General features: G+C 35.8%; 1 protein-coding gene across 6 annotated transcripts in view; it reads right to left on the bottom strand.

Annotated features, from left to right (window-relative positions):
* The window catches only part of Pibf1 (progesterone immunomodulatory binding factor 1), a 220,034-nt gene that overhangs the window by 113,356 nt on the left and 87,558 nt on the right, over window positions 1–19,120 (bottom strand). The gene's annotated exons all lie outside the window — the stretch shown is intronic.

Raw genomic sequence — 19,120 nt, 5'->3', positions numbered from 1 at the left:
CAAACCCAGCGCAATGATGCTGAAATTCATTTCTTCAGATATTTACTGAGCTGGTGATTACACAAGGAAATGGCACAATACTTCAACGCAAAGATATAAAGTGTCTGTGTTTTGCTTTTTGTTAAAACACAATCAACTGAAATATTTATAAAATGGTGATTTATATGTTTAGTGGAAATTACTTTTCCCTCTTAAAGAGTCTGGAGAATACTGACATAAATATCAATAAAAATTCGATAGAGTATGGTATTTCCATTCAAAGTAATTTTCCAGGTTCACTGGAAAGACATAGAAAAGAGACTGCACTTAGTTTACATAGGTGTGTGTTTGTGTGTGTGTGTGTGTGTGTGTAAGGTGGAGGAGCTCCACACAGGGTGACAAGAAACAGATCATGTGCAGGTGAGGGAAGTAAAGAGCATAATCTATTTCATCTGTGGGATCTCATTTAATCCTTACAACAGCCCTATTAGGTATTTTAAAAATGAGGAAGTTGAGGCTCAAAGATGTCAAATAATGTAAGAGGAACAAGCTGTTAGTAAATATCATTTCAAATTCAGTTTTAAGTCTTCAGCAATGGTTCTTCCACTATAAAATGATATTTGTAACTGATATTTCTAAGGTAAGATAAACTTTAAAATGCTTTTTCACAGGTGATTTCACTTCTGTGACAATAACAGTGCAAGCACAGAACATAAGCATTAAGTATTTGCTATAGGGTACTTCATTCTTGCTAAAAGTATCTAACGTTCAGATTGGCGGAAGTTCCATATGAGGCAGTTACAAATTACTTGATATATAGCAAGGTGACATCAGCTTTGGTGTGTTTAACTTTTTTCATGAAGTCAACATTAATTATGAAAAACTTATAATTTCAATAAAATACGTTTGTGTAAGGAGAAGCAAACACTGATAAATTTGTAACGAGACATCAAAGTTCACCCTTTCAAAACATAATTCAATAGTTTCAAATGTATTCACAAAGCTGTGCAATATTACCCTCTAAAAACATTTCAATCACCCCCAAAACACCTCACATCCATTATCCTCTACCCCCTAAGCTACTCTGACTGTATGCGTTTGCTTACTTTGAACATTTTATATAAATGCATACAATATGTGGCCTTTTGATCTTTTCTACATTCATATTTAATATGAATCCGTACATCATTTTTTTTATGGCTGAATAATATGCCAGTGTATGGGTATATCACATTTTGTTTATCCATTCATCAGGTGATAGACATTTGAGTTGCTTCTATTCTTGGCTACGATAGTAATGACACCATGAACATTTGTGTACAAGTTTTTGTATAAACATGCTTTAGTTTCTCGATTATATGCCCAAGAACACAAATGTCTTATGGACATTCTATTAACTTTTTGAGGAACTGACGAATTGTTTTCTAATGTGGTTGCACCCCATTTTATATTCTCTCCAATAATAATGAAGGTCCCAATTTCACCCTATCATTATCAACACTGCTTTTTGATTATAGCCATTCTAATGGATGTGAAGTGGTTAAAATTCTTTTACTCAAATAATTTATCAATTGAACATTTTACCGATATGAAAATGTCAGTAATTCTTGGGGCAAGTTGTTTTACCACAAATATAGTGGGTAAAATGTGGGAAATCAAGACCTTCTCTGTATGATAAGTTACTGGATACTCATAGATCACAATACTGAAATAAATTCTAAATATGTTACTTAGAATGTGACACTGATCTTCAAGATATTTTATTTTAAAAAGATTAAACTGAGAAGTTTGCCTTTTAATGAACTCAGGACATTGTGGGTGCTTCTGATATCAATGTCAACAACCAGATGAGTCATTAAAGACTTAGCTTTTAGCATCTCCTGTTCTTATTCACTATTTGGCACCTGAGAGTTCATTTTTAGGGTAAATATTCTTTTCTTATATTGAAACAAACAGTAGGCAATATTTAGACATTTAGAATACAATATAGGAACTTAACAAGAGTTAAACACTTAAGTAGGAGATAGTCATCTCTTAAAAATTTGAGTATGTTAAGTTTAATAAATTGAAGGTTCTATAAAACCAAATGATAATTCTAAAGAACTAATTCATTCTCATGTTATTTATACAGTGAAAGAATCTGCCTCAAGTCATTATGCCTTTGTGATAATGTTAATTCTTTTAATTTGTTAAATTGAACTGTGAAAAAACTGAACAAACATCACAGCTACAAAAGTAGCTCCAGCAGCAAGGAACTTAGGATGCAAAGAGCTCAGCCTGACAGTTTCAGGTAACTCCCACCTAACTTGTTTTGCTAATATAACCTGTCACATTTTACTTTGTTGACTCATAGTTCTCATCTCATCCTCTCAATGTGAACATCTTGTTTGAACTAAGTAAATACTATTCAGACATTAACAACTTTATGTTGGACGATACTAACCCCAAGAGGTCAAAATTCCCATAAAGTTAAAGTATAATCAGAATCTCCACCTATCCTCATGGCCATCTCAGCTTGGTCCCGAAACCTGGCTACAACTGTTTTCATGCTATATTTACAGTTTTTATAAGACCCACCCACATAAAACACGTGATTTAAAAAATAATAATAAGTCTTAGTATGAACTGTTTGCTCTAAAGAAATATTCACTGTGACAGAAACTTGGGGACTAGAAGTACAAGAAGAAAAACTGAGGTGAAATTATTATAGGGAGCTACAAAGAAGAGAGTCCGTAAGAAGTGCCCTTGGGCTGGAAAAAAATGATTCTAAGTATGCGATGTGACCTGGGACCCTGAGAAATAACCAAAGGAGAGAGAGCAACATGACTTCAGTCTCAGAAATAGGAGAACTTAAAGGAAAAAGGCACTGGATAAAAGATGAAATAACAAGTTTTCTTTTTTCTTTCTGGTACAGGGAATCAAACTCAGGACCTTACACTTGCCAGACAGGCACGGCACCACAAAGCTACAAGCTTAGCCCTCCAAAGAGAACTGATAATTGAATTTTGCCCACAAAATGTTCATGGCTTCTTTTATATTAAAACTGGACACATTCTGAATCCAGTTACCTTATCTCATTTGTGTGATAAGTAGTCTAAGGCGAAGTACAACCATACTGTGTTCTGTGGTGACATCCATGTAACTACGAAGACCAGGAAGTGGTCCTTCTATGAAGAAATGTAACATTTAGTCTAGTTTGGAAGTGAGAATATGAGGTGAGGCATTTGTCTACAGGTAGAGGGCAGCTATGTATAGCGAGAGTACGGGAAATAAGGTCCTGCCCCAAGGTAGACTGGCAAAAAAAGCTAAGCACTGGTCAGGGTTGTTTTGTTAATATATTAATGAATATGTTACTGGTAAGGGTTCAGAGATGGATTTTAGTGTTCAGACATTAGGCAGACTAATCAAACAAAGAACTGGAAGATATTTTCAATATTTCACTGAAATGCAGAGAGATGGGTCAGAACAGAAAATATTGTGGCTTAGAAGAATACAAAGGAGCAGGAAGTCACGGTTAGACCACCAAATCCTTTATTTGAGTAGCATAATTTAATTGTAAATTTCACAAGCAAGTGGGGCAGACTGCTGAGAAACTTTCTATACTTGAAAAGAGGGCTCTGAAAGAGATGGGCCCAATTTCCAGGTGGGGAGCCTCTGGTGGATTTAGGTGTAGAAATTAGGGGTTGACAAGGCCAGAAGCTGACATTTCTAATCAAGTGAGAAGCCAGTCTTGCTAATAAGGGTAACTGCTGTTGGTATATTTTTCTTTCTTTCTTCTCTGCACAAGTATTTTAAAATTTCTTTATAATTTTATATAAGCAATTTATTAAGTCTATTCTTATGGTAAAAACTTTACACATAATAAAGATTACACACTCTTTTTCACCACTTTCTTTGCTTAGAGATTGCCACTTTTTTTTTTTTTTGGTACCGATGATCGAACTCGGGACCTTCTGCTTTCAAGGCAGATGGCAGAATCACTGAGCTAAATCCCCGGCCCAATACTCTTTTTTCTATAACACTCTTTTTTCATTTATGATGTTTTGGTATTGTTACGTGTATATACCTTATTCTTTTCATTTGCTATATAATAAACCATAATGTATAAATAATGATTATTTCTAATTCATTCAATTAATTCTAAACTGATAAACATTTAGGGTTTCAAAACGCATCAGAGAATTATATATAATGCTCAAAGATCATCCTAATAATTGTCTCCTGTGCAATGAATGCTGCCATTATGTGAATGCTGTCATTACAAAGCAGAATTGTTGGGCCCAAAGATTTTAAATTTTGATACTACCCAATTTTCCTCCCAAGTGAGTATATCAATTTAAAATGCTATTAGGAGTATATGATAGTTCCCCCACGAAGTACCTTATCATCTATAAAAATGTTTGCTATGCACATAATACATGTAAATTATGTCTTCATACAGAATTTGCTACCCAGTCTACCCAATATAATTTAAATATCTTTCCATGTTATTAAACCCCTTCATAAATATTATTTTCATAGGTGTCATAATTCCATTCTTAATAAATCCTTTACTATTAGACATTTAGCCACTCCTTAATTTCTTACCTCATTTCTTCCATCAAATACTAGTACTGAGTTTATTCACTCACCCAATGCAGTAGGCTTTATTGTTAATGATGTTTGAATTTCCAAAAACAAAATGCATCTTCAGAGGAAGAAGGTTGTTTCAATGAAAGGCTGTCCCTGGGACTGCACTGTAAAGAACTGATCAATACCAAGACTGCTAAAGTTTCTGGGCCCCTAATTTGTTGGCTTTGGTGAATATTCCCATTTGTTCCCGTATATTCTGCTGTGTTTCTTTTCAACTTTGAAATTAACCCATTATTTACATGTTTAGTCATACAGTCGCATAAAGACTTTTACAGTTACATAAAAAAGAAGTGTACACCCCACAGAAATAATATCCTTTCTAGGTGATGATAACTAGGAGAAGGGAGGCAAGAGGAAAACATTAGTTTTTATATTACATGGTCTGGCTTAAAAGTAATTTTATTAATAGCAACTCAACTTTTTTGATATGAAACATTTAAAAATGAAAATAGTTTTGATGAGGCATCTTTTACTTCTCATAATAAACTGTTATTAGCCAAACACAGAGTGAAGTACTTATCACCACATCATCAGCATCTAGTGTAAGTTTTTGGTGGTTGGTTTTTTTATGTTCTAAAAATATCTGAAAGATATCAGAATACAGATACAAGGATCTTTACCTACAATACCCAATCTGCAGTTTAAAATTTTTTATTTTAAAAAAGTCAAAAATTGCAACAGTACTAATTAATACTATAACTTACAACTGAATTTTGAAAGGCAGACTTGAGAAAATCTACAGATACTTATTTAAAAATAACTTGGCAGTAGAGTGCTGGCCTAGCACTCCTGAGGCCTTGGGTTTAACCCCTAGTAAGGCAAATGAAACAAAATCGAAACAAAATAAAAAGAACTTTTAAAATCATGTCTTAAATATTTAAATATAGTGGTAACTTTCTTCAGTTATATCAATTTGTATACCATTGGCAAGGAGAACATATCAGAATCTTTTGTTATTCAGATTACACACTAACTTGGTACATTAGATACATTTGTTTTATTTTTATTTTGGGGAGCTGGGGATCAAATCCAGGGGAATCATGCATGCTCAGCACATGCTCTACCACTGAGCTTACATCCTCTGCCTAAACTTGGCACATGATAATATGCCCTCCTAATGGCACATTTTTGTTCTCTAATAAAAAATGATTACATGTACTGAGAGAAGTTACTCATAGGAGTATGTCACATGTGAATATTTTCAAGGTAGCAAATATGTAAGAACAATTACTATACATTAAGGAATATATGTGAAATTGCTTTCTCTTCATGTTTAGATTAAAATAGAAAATTTTACCTCAGAGAAATTTTATTTTATTTTTATATTTTTGGTACTGGGGATCGAACTTAGGTCCTTGTGTTTTAGAGGCAGGCTGTGGAACCACTGAGCTAAATCCCTGGCCCAGAGAAATTTTACTTTGAGGCTTTTACCAACAGTTTGCTTTAACTTTTAGTTTATCTCTATATTCAAAATATTAAAATAAACACTTATATGCTGAACAAAATTATTTTCAATTAAAATTGGAGGAACAGTTACAGAAGTTAAAAAATATATAGAATTATAGAGTAACAGTTCTAGTAACTTTGAACTTTTTCAGTTGTGATATCTTCCAAATTGAAAAGCAAACAAGTATGGAAAAACATAAAATCATCAATGTGGCAACAATGATTGTTATAGAACACAAGAAACAGCATTTAAAAGACACTTGGGTGTTTGTCCAAGTGTTTCTGCCATCTAGATGATTTCTCCAACCAGTTCACATCTCAGCTGTAATACTACATCTGTCATTTTTGGCTTACAAGCTAATTCTTAAATGAATGTGAGAGATCTTTTTTTGCTGAGCTAAAAACGCTGAGTATGTTTAACAACTGTAGCCTGGATTTATAAGAATTTCAAGCATGCATTTAAAGTAATTCAAGGCATCTATAACATCACAATCAAATAAAATATGTAGTCATTAATAAAATAAACATGTAGTAATATTTGGTTATCATATTAAGACAAAAATAGATTCTACAGGTATGTGAAGATAAAAGTGCTTAAGTGAAACAAATACAATGAAAAGAATGTTGCCTTAAAATAAATCAAAGCATGCATGAGATAAAATTAGAGTGAAACATTTTATAACAGTGTTTGAATGGTCGCTGTTTTCCCTTTTGTGGCAACATGACAACAAGCACTTAAAATTCAGCTTGAATCATCCCTTGCACAAAAAGTATTTATTACACCAGTGCTTCACAGCACTCAAAAGCTATTTCATGCTGCTTTCAATATGTATCTGAGTGTTAGACTACATTAAGGGAAAAAAATCAGAATATATAAACTGAATCTAAAAAGTCATTAGAAAAAAATAAAAAGTCATTAGAAAAAGCACTTTTTAAGGGATGCTTTTATGAAGAATAGTGTAAAGTCTTAATAGTAGCAAAATGGAAGCTAATCCTGGTTTTAATTTATTTTTTCATAATATACAGCTCAAAGAAAGGAAATCAATTGCTATGGCTAACATGCAAAGTACTGTAAAAGGTAAAAAGAAATACATATGTAATTGAGCTGATCAATGTCCTAATAAATTTATAAGGCAAGCCTTATAAATCTTAACTTACACAAATCAGTGTTTTGTAAAGGGCTAAAAAATTCCATGAGAACTCTATAAAACTCCTCAATAGGGTGTTAGAAACCAGACTTCCAGGGTTCCAAACCCAGGTAGTAGAACTTGATCACTAGCAAGACGTTTTTCTTTCCAAAGGGTAAGGATGACTCCTAAGCTTGACTTTTTTTCTTCTTTTATTTTTTTGTGGTATGTACTGAACCTTGTCGGAACTGAACCGGAGGTGTGCTGAGCTACATCCTCAGCCCTTTTACTATTTTGAAACAGGGCCTCACTAAATTGCTCAGGCTGGCCTTCACTACCTGAGATTATGGGTGTGTGCCACCACACCCAGTCCTGAGCATGAGTTCATTTAGCCCATTCAGGGAGGACAAGTAAAACCACTCCTGGAAAGTCTAAGAACTCAAAATGCCACCGCTCTACTTGAGACTTAATACTTCAAAAAATCTAGGGAGAAATCATGTTGAGTTCTGAGTGACTAAAGGAGCTAATACAAGTAAAATGTTTACAGTAGTGCCTTGCACATTTAAAATCTAAGTTACCTGGCTATGTGAATCTAGTTTAATTCATCTTGGGATTCATAGCACCTAGTATACTACCTGGTAACAACTCTTATAATCTTTACTAAATGAATGAAATTATACTAACCATGAGATATTCAGGAGTTATAAAATTTAAATTGCTAAATACGTTCAAAACAGGTTAGAAAACATTAAATTATCAAAAACTAATCTGATAAGGACAATTTCTTCTCAACTATGACAAATCCACTGAGTTAAGATTATTATTTCCAGGGGTAGGTGTCAGTGTAAGATGAAAACAAATTATAGGGAAAGAAGAAAAGACAAACCAAAATGATTATAGGTTTGGTTGAGCTATAAGAAAGATTAAAGTTTCTAAAAATGTACAATTTGGATAATGATTAAGGTGGTAGGAGATATGACAACATTTAAAAAACAAGTGCAAGAAGAGAGACAAAGTGTGATATGGCAGGGTCTAAACTCTGTTATGAGTTAAAATTATTGCAGAATTTACACACAAAATTTAGGATCTTACATGTGACTCATAGCCCACCCACAAGAGTGTAATAAAGTCCATCATGAGGACATGCAAAACAGGAGTGAAGAAGAAAAATGTAACAATGAGAAAGCTAAATCACTTTGTTAGGTTCATTTCCCCATGTCTTAATTTCTCTCATTAGACTTAGTGGGCTAAATAACTACTTCTTAGTTTTCCTTTAAACCACTACCTTGGGATCTTCAATGCGTAGATATTAAAAACTGTTATGCCAGTCAGGCATTCAGTAAACATATTGCCATTATGATCATATTTTTATTTTCTGGAGTGGTTCATCAATGAGAAAGTTCCAGAAAATGTCTATATATGTCTATAAATGTCTAGGCCTATGTTTAACCATCTATTTATGACTATAAACACTTCAAATAAAAATGAAATAATATACTTAATATAATCAGAGAAACTAAAATTGAATAAAAATTCAACATTTTAACAGCCTGTTTCATTATTTTGAAGATCTGTCTTCTCTTTCCTCTTATTTTCTTGGGCCTCATGTTTTTGCCTATACTTTTCCTATGTTCTCCTTCCCAGAAAGCATTTCATTCATTCATTTATGGTTTTTTTGAGACAGGGTCTCACTGTAGTTCACACTGGGCTTGAACCCACTATGCAACCCAGGGTGGCCTTGAACTCATGGCTGTCCTCCTGCCCTCAGCCTCCCCAGTGCTGAGATTACAGATGTGTATTACCATGCCCAGCTTTCCTCCTCTTTAGTTGGTAGAAATCTGGTGTGCTCAATGCTTTGCCTCCTATACCTGTTCTCTCACTTGCTGTTGTAACCATGACCCAAGTTGGTGGTGAAAGGCTTGTAATAAAAAGCCTGTGATAAACTCTAAAGGCATTCACTAAGAGGAAACTTGAATTGGCATGTCTGTCAGCATGCACAGAGTCCAAAAAAAAAAAAGGGTCCAAAAAAAAAAAGAGTCCAATCTTTTGAGCGTCTTGTGTTATTTTACACACACACACACGCACACATTTTAAAAATCCTAACGGAATTTAGGGTTATCTTCTTTTTTAGAGATAAAGATACAGGGATACAGAGAAGTCAATAACTTGCAAAAAAGTAGCAAAGCTGGAATATGCACCCAGGCCAACCTCAAATTTCTGGGCTTTTATGTTAAAATAATCCTATTATTCAAGAGTGAAAAAAAAATTAAGTACCAAAAATATACACATAACCTCCATCAATAGTAAGCATAGACAGAGATAAAGAAACTAGGAAGACAGTAGTGACAAAGTACATGACTGCGTTAATTAGCTTTCTGTTGCTGTGACAAAACACCTGAGACAAATCAACTTAAAGGAGGAAAGATTTCTTCTGGCTCATGGTTTCAGTCCATGGTTACTTGGCTCTACTGACGCAGGCCTATGCAGAGGCAGAATATGGTGGGGACCACACAGTGGAGCAGAGCTGCTCATCTCCATGTCAGCTAGGAAGAGGAAAGAAAGGAGGGACATGGATGGACACACACAGAGACACACACACAATATGCCCTTTAAACGCACATTCAAGTGACCTACTTCTTCTAATTAGGCTCCATCTCCTAAAGTTTCCACTATCTCTCAATAGCTTTTTAAGTTATGAATCCATCAATGGATTTTAATTTTTTTCCAATAATTAAAAAATATAAAAGCCATTGTGAGCTTGCAGGCTATGCAAAAACAGATGGTGGGCTGGATTTGGCCTGGAGACCGTATTTTGTCAACCTCTGATTTGAAATAAGAAGAAAAGCTCTAGGATGTTAGTGATGGCATGCTAACCAAGTCCATGACCTGGCTCTGATTGCTGCATGGGACAGTTTTATTCAAGACTATTAGATATTATATTCTCTGTGTGACCTTTTATTAAGATGCTCAGAGTCTTCTTCACTTGATGAGCCCATTTCATTTGACTTTTTTTTTTTTTTTTAACTAAGGATAGGACCCAGACAATAAGGATTTCTTCAATTTCCTTCATTTCTATCATAAAACCTCTTTATACTTAAATTTTCTTTCTTTTCCTACACTCTTACCTCAGAATATTCCTTATTTGACCTCAAAGATCTTGTAGGTCTCCAGTTTGATCTCTTTATAGCCAAACACATTAACTTCTTCAATTATCACTTCTTTATTACATTTTCAAACTTTCTCTTTCAAAGTACTCCTCTGGCCACAAACCTTTAGCTTTCCTGAGTACTTTAAAAAAGCAAAACAAAAGAAAAGTTCAACTTAACTCTCCATCTCCTTAAGGTAATGCTTTCTCCCTTTCTAATTTGTTTAAAGTTGCTACCTTTAAATTTGTTTAGAGTTGCTACCTCTAATTTGCTTCAAGTTGTTGAATTTACAATTTCACTTACAAGCTAGTTTATACCCCCATGAATTATTTGAAAACAGAGACCTTAAATTTTCAATTTTTTGCTACTTTCCCACTCCTGCTGTAAAAGCATAGAAACAGATTTGAGTACTGTCATGACCGCTTAGTGGTTATACTTTTTTCTCCACTTAAAAAGAGTTCACAACTAAAGGCCCATTTACAGTAGTTTCTTTTATCCAGTACATATGTTAGACTGAGAAAAACTTTATAAGATATACTAAAAGCCAACAAACAACAATAAAGAACTAACCTCCCAACAAAAAAATCAAATAAATCAAATAAAAAATTCCACACAGTTTGAAAAGACAAAGCAAACATCACAGCTAAATTTCAATTAACTATGGTTGATAATCTAATGGCTCTAATGAATAAAATGGTCAGCATACAAGAGATGAGTGATGTAGGCAGAGACATAAATCCTAAGAATCAAAAAGAAATACAGAGATCAAAAATGATGTGAAGAATACCTCTGATGGGCTTAATGAGTAGACTGGATGAGGAAAAAAAGAACCTCTGGCTGGGGATTTAGCTCAGTGGTTCTGCTGCCTGCCTCGCAAGTGCAAGGTCCTGAGTTCAATTCCCAGTACAAAAAAAAAAAAAAAAAGAACCTCTGGCTTTGAGGATATCTCAATATAAACCTCTATAATTGAAAAACAATGAAAAAAGACTGGACAAACAAACACAACATAAAATAACTGAGTAACTGAAAAAGTCCACACGTATGGGTGGGACTATCAAAAGGAGGAGACATGAAAAAAAGAAATAATTGAAACAATGACAGGAAATTTCCCCAAATTAATGTCAGACACAGAACTACCAATCTCTTCATAAGCTCAGAGAACTCCAACCAGGATATAAACAACAGCGGCAACAACAGCAACAAATCAAAAACAAAAACAAAATTAAGCGACCCTCCAAACTAACCCTATGGATAGCATTTTCAATCATAGAAAATCAAAAGTTAAGAAAAATCCTGCAATAAATGAGTAGGGGGAGGATACCTAGAGAGGAGCAAAACTAAAAATTATATCTGACTTCTTAGAAATCAAGCAAGCAAGAAGATAGTACAATGAAATATTTAAAGCGTTGGGAAAATCCTGTCACCTGCTTCAAAAGTAAAAGAGAGATAAAGACTTTCTGAGTCAAGCAGAAATGCAGTGAATCTGTTGTCAGTAAACCTACCTTGCAACAAATGTTTAAAAAAAATTAAGACAGGGGGCTGGGGATTTAGCTCAGTGGTTTCGCCACCTGCTGTGCAAGCGCAAGGACCCCAGTTCAATCCCCAGTACCAAAAAAAACAAAACAAAACAAAAATTAAGAGAAAGACAAAGATAGTGGTCAAAAACCTCAAATTGACATAATGAATGGATGAACACTGGAGAAGAAATGAATGAAGATAAAATAAAAACTTTTATGTTCCTTATATTTGCACTGTATTTGATGAAGCAGTATAGTGCTACTTAAAAGTGGACTAGGATTAGTCGTAAATGTATATTAAATTCTAGGTCAATGACTAAAAAAATGGAAGTATGCTATGAAAGGAGAAAAAATGGTATCAAACAAGGGGAACAAAAAAATGAATAAACTTGTATCAATAATCATTTTAATTATTAATGGTCTAAATATACCAATTAAAAGATACAGAGTAGATCAATAAACAAGATCCAATTATATGCTGTCTATAAGAAATGTATTTTGAACATAAAGAGACATACAGATTAAGTAGTTTCTTATTTTTGGGTTTTTTTTTTTGGTGGTGCTGAGGATTGAACGCAGAGCCTTGGGCATGCTAAGCACTCTACCACAGAGCTACACTCCCAGCCCTAGCCACATATATAAAGCATGACTGAAAAGGCAGGTGAATATTTAAATTATAAAAAAATTACAGTAAAATAAATATTGCCATTAATCCCTCTCAAAACACTTGATTGGCTTGGTACACACTTATCCCATCATTTTTGCCACTTTCTGAAGTCTGGAAGTCCTCTTATGTGAATGTCTTTAGAGTTACACTATTGTGGCTGCCTTAATGTCCTGAACTAATTTAACACATTTACCTTTCATGATTATTCTGACTTTAGAGAGGAGCCAGAAATCAAACAGTGACAGATTCTGTGCATAAGGCAGATGAGGATAAACCATAATGTTTTCACAAGCCTGCCTTTCTGTTAGATGGAACTCTATAGCAGCACCCACTATAATTTTTATTATACTTTATAAAGACACAAAGGACTTCCTCAGAAAGTAGCAGTAACAATAAGCTAAGCATGTTAAAAGTGACAAGAATTAATGGCAATGCATCTTTTACTATGATTAAAAAAAATCTGAACAGTCACCATATATTTTGATCATATTTTGTAAATTAAAAATAAATGGATAGAGGGCTGGGGATTTAGCTCAGTGGCACCGTGCCTGCCTCTAAGGTGCAAGGTCCTGAATTTGATTTCCATTACCCCCACCCCAAAAGTGAATGGATAGAGAAAAATACACCACGATAACACTAATTTTTAAAAAAGCATGAGTAGTCATGTTAATTTTAGACAGAGCATATTTCACAGCAAAAAAAGAAAAAGTTATCAGGGATAATGAGGGACATTACACAATGATAAAGGAATCAATTCTCTAAGAGAACATAACAGTCCTTAATATTATTAACATTCGTGTTCCCAACAACAAAGCATCAAAATATATGAGGCAAAACTGATAGGGGTGCAAGGAAAAGTAGGCGAATCCACAAGTGTTGGAATCTTCAACACCCCTGCCTCAGAAATAGACATACCCAGCAGAAAGAAAATCATTAAGGATATAGCTGAACTTATCACAACCACCAATCAACTAGACAGAAACATCTATAGAATACAGTGGATCCTTGACATACGAACTAAATTTATTACTGAGGGATGGATGTAACTCAAGTTGGTTAACTGCCTTCAAAGTCTCACTCCTGTATAATTTTAGGCCACACTGTCTTCCAGGGAGATCTCAGTGTCCTTAGAGAGACACTGGCCCAGGATTTTGCAATTAACCCCACAGAGGAAAGGATGTTGTAATGTTCCTTCCAGAAATCTTTAAGGGCAAAATCTCTATCTGAGACCACTTGGAAGCACAAATAGCCAGCAATTGGGTCATAACTCAAGACTTTGGTCATAAGTCAAAACTAAAATTCCAGTCATAACCCAAGTTATTCGTATGTTGGTCCAGTCATAACTCGAAGGTCCAGTGTACTTTATCCAAGAAAAGCAGAATATAGAATACTTTCTTCTAAAGCTTACAAGGGCCGGGAATTTAGCTCAGTGGTTCTGCCACTTGCCTCGCAAGCGCAAGGTCCCGAATTCGATTGCCAGTACCAAAATAAAGCAAGCAAGCAAGCAAGCAAGCTTGAATGAAACATTCACTAATACAGACTAGCACTTGGGGCCACAAATGCTAAAAACATTTTAAACATTAACAAATGTAAAAGCATAGAAGTCATACACTGCTCTTAAACCATAACAGAATTAAACTAGAAATAAATAACAGGAACATACATGGAAAATTCCAAAATGCATGGAGATTAAGCAATGTATTTCCACATAAAACCATGACCAAAGAAGAAAACTCAGTAGAAATTAGGAAAGTATTTTAAACTAAATGAAAATACAACTTACTAAAACATTTGGGAAGTCCCAAATGTAGTGCTTATAGGGAAATTTATAGATTGAATACATTTATACTAGACAATATTTAAAACCAATTATCTAAGCATCCAACTGAGGAAACTAGAAAAAGAGTAAATTAAATAAAGTGAGCACTAGAAAAGAAATATTAAAAATTAGAGCAAAAATCAATGAAGTTTGAAACAGGAAAGCAACATAGAAAAATCAATGAAACCTAAAGTGGTACTTTAAAATCAGTGAGACTTCAGGGAAGCTAAGAAAAAAAAGAGAGAGATAAAGTCTTTGTAAATAGGGAAGGGTGGAGGGGGTGAAGGGAGGGCTAGGAATGGGGAAAAAATAAGAACCAAGATGCATCATGTAAAGGTACAATTCCCAATGAGAAATGTAATTGTGTTGTATACCTACAATGTACCAATAAAAGAATTTAATAAAAAAAAGAATGCATAGTTATTAATATAAAAAAAATTTTTTTTTGAGACAAGGTCTCACTATGTAGCCCCAGCTGGCCTTGAACTTACTGTGTAGCCCAGACTGGCCTTAAACTTGCAGCAATCCTCCTGTCTCAGCCTCTCAAGTGCTGGGATTATAGGCAGGTACTACCATGTGTGGTCCAAAATTGAAAAAGTAGTCATCACTACAGATTTCAAGGACACTAAAATAATAAAGAAATATTAAGAACAACTCTGTGTCCACAAATATAACTAAGATGAAGTGGACCAATTCCTTGAAAAATATAATCTGTCACAACTGACACAAGAAATAGAGAATTTTAGCTTGGTATTTGTGAGGCCCTAGGTTCAATCTTCAGTACTGGAAAAAGAAACAAGGAAAGAAGGAAGGAAAAGAGGAAGGAAGAAAGGAAGAGAGGGAAGGAAAGAATGAATCTGAAGTGTAAAAGTTAAATCAATAGTTAATTTTTCACAGCAGAAAAGAACAGGCCCAGATGTGTTTACTGGTGAATTCAAGTTAAAATGAGAGACACACCAAATCAGCCCACTGCAGACAGGCAGGTCTGTGCACGCCCTACGGAGGTGCTGAGTCACATGGAAGACCGCCGAATCACTCCACTGCAAACAGTCAGATCAGTCACACCCTACCGAGGTCCCCAGTCGCGCAGAACACAACGCAGAATCAGCCCGCTGCAGACAGGCAGGTCTGTGGCATGCCCTACTGAGGTCCTGAGTCACGTGGAAGACACCAAATCACCCCGCTGCAGACAGGCAGCCACCTGATTCCACACTACAAAGACGCAGAGGCCACCAGACCACCAGACCAAGGTACTGAGTCCCACTGTTCCCGGCCCAGAGGTAGGGGCTTCCCGGTCACTATCCCTCTCGCTGCTCCCAGCCCAGAGGAAAGGGCTTTTGGGCCACCTTCTGTCCCGCTGCTCCTGGCCCAGAGGAAGGGGCTTCCGGGCCACCATCCCTCCCACCCCTCCCGGCCCAGAAGGAGGGGATTCTGGGCTACCATCCCACTGCTCCTGGTCCAGAGGAAGGGGCTTCCCGGCCACCATCCCTCTGGCTGCTCCCAGCCCACAGGAAAGGGCTTTTGGGTCACCATCCCTACCACTGCTCCTGGCCCCTGTCCCACCTCACCCAGCTCAGAGGAGGTAATATGGGCAGGTGCTAACAGCCCCCCGCCCCAGTCGAAATGAGAAAACACATAAATAAGTCTCAAAACCAGACTTCCAGATCACCTACAGCAACCCCAAAGGGAAATGAGATGGAACACTCTGATACTCAACCACCAGGACCCACTGAACTGGCAACAAAAGGGGATCTGGAAAAAATGAAATCAGAAATAATTTCTCAGACAACAGGAGAAATTGTGCCCCTAGTGCAAGACATGATTAATAAATCTAGAGAGGAGCTAAGGAACATGATGGAATCCCAACATAAGAAACAAATGGAATCCATAAAACAGATGCAAATAGATTTCCAGGAGATGAAAAATTCCATGGAAAGTCTACAGAGCAGAATGAGCCAATGTGAGGACAGAATCAGATATAGAAGATAAGATTGCAATTAGTGACCAGGGAAAGAAAAATTGCTTCAAAATTATAAGGGAGCATGAGAAATCAATCCAGCAGGTGCTAGATGATGCAAAGAAGAATAACATAAGACTGATTGGGCTCAATGAAGAAACAGGAGAGAGTGCAGATGACATAAAAAATCTCTTCAGAGAAATAATGGCAGAAAACTTCCCAAGCAGGGGAAAAGAGCTTGACATACAGATAAGCGAGGCATATAGATCTCCAAATAGCCTTGATCAAAAACAATCTACACATAGGCATATAATTGTTAAGATTCCAGAAACACAACAGAAGAACAAAGTTCTCCAAGCAGTCAGAGAAAAGAAACAAATCACATACAAAGGAAAGCCCATCAGAATCACAGCAGACTTCTCAACACAAACCATCAAGGCAAGAAGAGCTTGGAGTGACATAGTCCAAGCCCTAAAAGAAAACAGCCTCCAACCCAGACTGATGTACCCTGCAAAACCAGCTTTCAAAATGGATGGAGAAATAAGATACTTTCATGACAAAGAGCACCTTAGGAACTTCGTGAATACCAAACCAGCACTCCAAAGAATTTTACACAATATCCTAGGAACAGACATTGAGGATCACAACCCCAGGAAGCAAAGCAGAATGAACCCAACTGGCATGACAAGAAATTAAATGTAAATGTAAAGGGGGAGAACCCAACAAAAAGACAAAGTCATGGCAATGACAAGTCAATACGTTTCAGTTATAACCATCAATGTTAATGGTCTCAATTCACCAATCAAAAGAAATAGACTGGCAGAATGGGTCAAGAAGCAAAATCCAACAATATGCTGCATACAAGAAACACACTTAATTCAAAAGGAAACTCATAGACTGAAAGTTCAAGGGTGGAAAACAATACTGCATGCGACAGGAACCTGAAATAAAGCAGGAGTAGCTATCCTCTTGGCAGATCAAGTAGATTTCAAACCAACACTGATTAAGAGAGTCGAAGAAGGACACTACATCCTTGTAAAGGGAAGAATCCAAGAGGAAGAGATGACAATCATAAATATCTATGCACCAAACACTAGTACACCCAACTATATAAAACAAATACTAATGGACATGAAAAGTCATACATGCACTAATACAACTGTAGTGGGGGACCTCAACACCCCACTGTCACAAATAGATAGATCAACTAGACTAAAAATAAGTAATGAAATACTAGAACTCAATCGAACTCTTGAACAAATGAACTTACCAGATGTTTACAGAGTCTTCCACCCCACACAATCAGAATACACATTCTTCTCACCTGCACAGGGGTCATTCTCCAAAACAGACCACATACTCACACAGAGAACATGTTTAAGTAAGTGCAAAGGAACTGAAGTTATCCCCTGTATATTATCAGACCATAGTGCGATGAAATTGGAGATCCATAGCAAAGGAAACTGAAAAAATTTCATGAACACGTGGAAATTGAACAACACACTTCTAAGTAACCAATGGGTCACAGAGGAAATTAAAGAAGAAATCAGACAGTTCCTTCAATTAAATGACAATGACAATAAAATATATCGGAATCTATGGGACACAATGAAAGCAGTCTTAGGAGGGAAATTCATAGCAGTGAATACGCATATTAGGAAAACAGAACGAGCCCAATTAAACAACCTGATGCTGAACCTCAAGCTTCTAGAAAAAAAAGAGCAGGACAACCCCAAAGCTCATACAAGGGAGGAAATTATAAAGATCAGAGGAGAAATCAATGCAATGGAGACTAAGAGAATGATACAAAAAAATCAATGAAGCCAAGAGTTGGTTCTTCAAAAGAATCAACAAAATAGACAAACCTTTACCCAACCTTGTCAGAAAAAGGTAAGAAAAGGCCCAAATCCATGCAATTAGGAATGAAAAGGGTGAAATTACAACAGACCAAACAGAAATCTACAGGATCATCAATACCTACACTTCCAGAACCTATACGCCATTAAGATGGACAACACAGAACAAATGGACACATTCCTAGATACATATGAATTACCAAAGTTGAACGAAGAAGACCTAAAAATTCTGAACAACCCAATATCAACCTATGAAATGGAAAACGTAATTAAAAACTTATCAACTAAGAAAAGCCCAGGCCCTGATGGCTTCACTGATGAATTCTACAAGACATTTAGAGAGGAACTGCTGCCACTCTTGTTTAAACTCTTCAATGAAATTGAAAGGGAAGCAATACTCCCAAATTCATTCCTGGAAGCAAGCATCACCTTGATCCCCAAAGCAGAGAAAGACCCAACTGAAAAAGAAAACTATAGGCCAATCTCACTAATGAACATAGATCCAAAAATCCTTAATAAGATACTGGGAAAGAGAATGCAAAAGATCATCAAGAAGATCATACACCCTGATCATGTGGGATTCATCCCAGGGATGCAGGGATGGTTCAATATACGAAAATCAATCAATGTAATACACTATATCAATAGAGCCAAGGACAAAAACCATATTATCTCCATAGATGCAGAAAAAGCATTTGACAAAATCCAACATGCATTTATGATAAAGACTCTACAAAAAATTGGAATAGATGGTCTCTACCTCAAACTGACAGACGCCATCTATGAAAAACCAACAGCCAATATCATACTAAATGGGCAAAAACTGAAATCCTTCACACTCAAATCAGGAACAAGACAACGATGTCCACTATCACCACTCTTGTTCAATATAGTTCTGGAAACATTAGCCACGGCAATTAGACAAGAGAAAGAAATAAAAGGAATAAAGATAGGAAATGAAGAAGTCAAACTGT

This window comes from Heterocephalus glaber, unplaced genomic scaffold (genome assembly GCF_053883595.1).
Source record: "Heterocephalus glaber isolate CG9 unplaced genomic scaffold, H.glaber_assembly_v1.0 deba00001577, whole genome shotgun sequence".
NCBI lineage: Eukaryota > Metazoa > Chordata > Mammalia > Rodentia > Bathyergidae > Heterocephalus > Heterocephalus glaber.
Note: the sequence above shows the minus strand (reverse complement) of the source record. Positions and strands in the feature narration are given on the sequence as shown.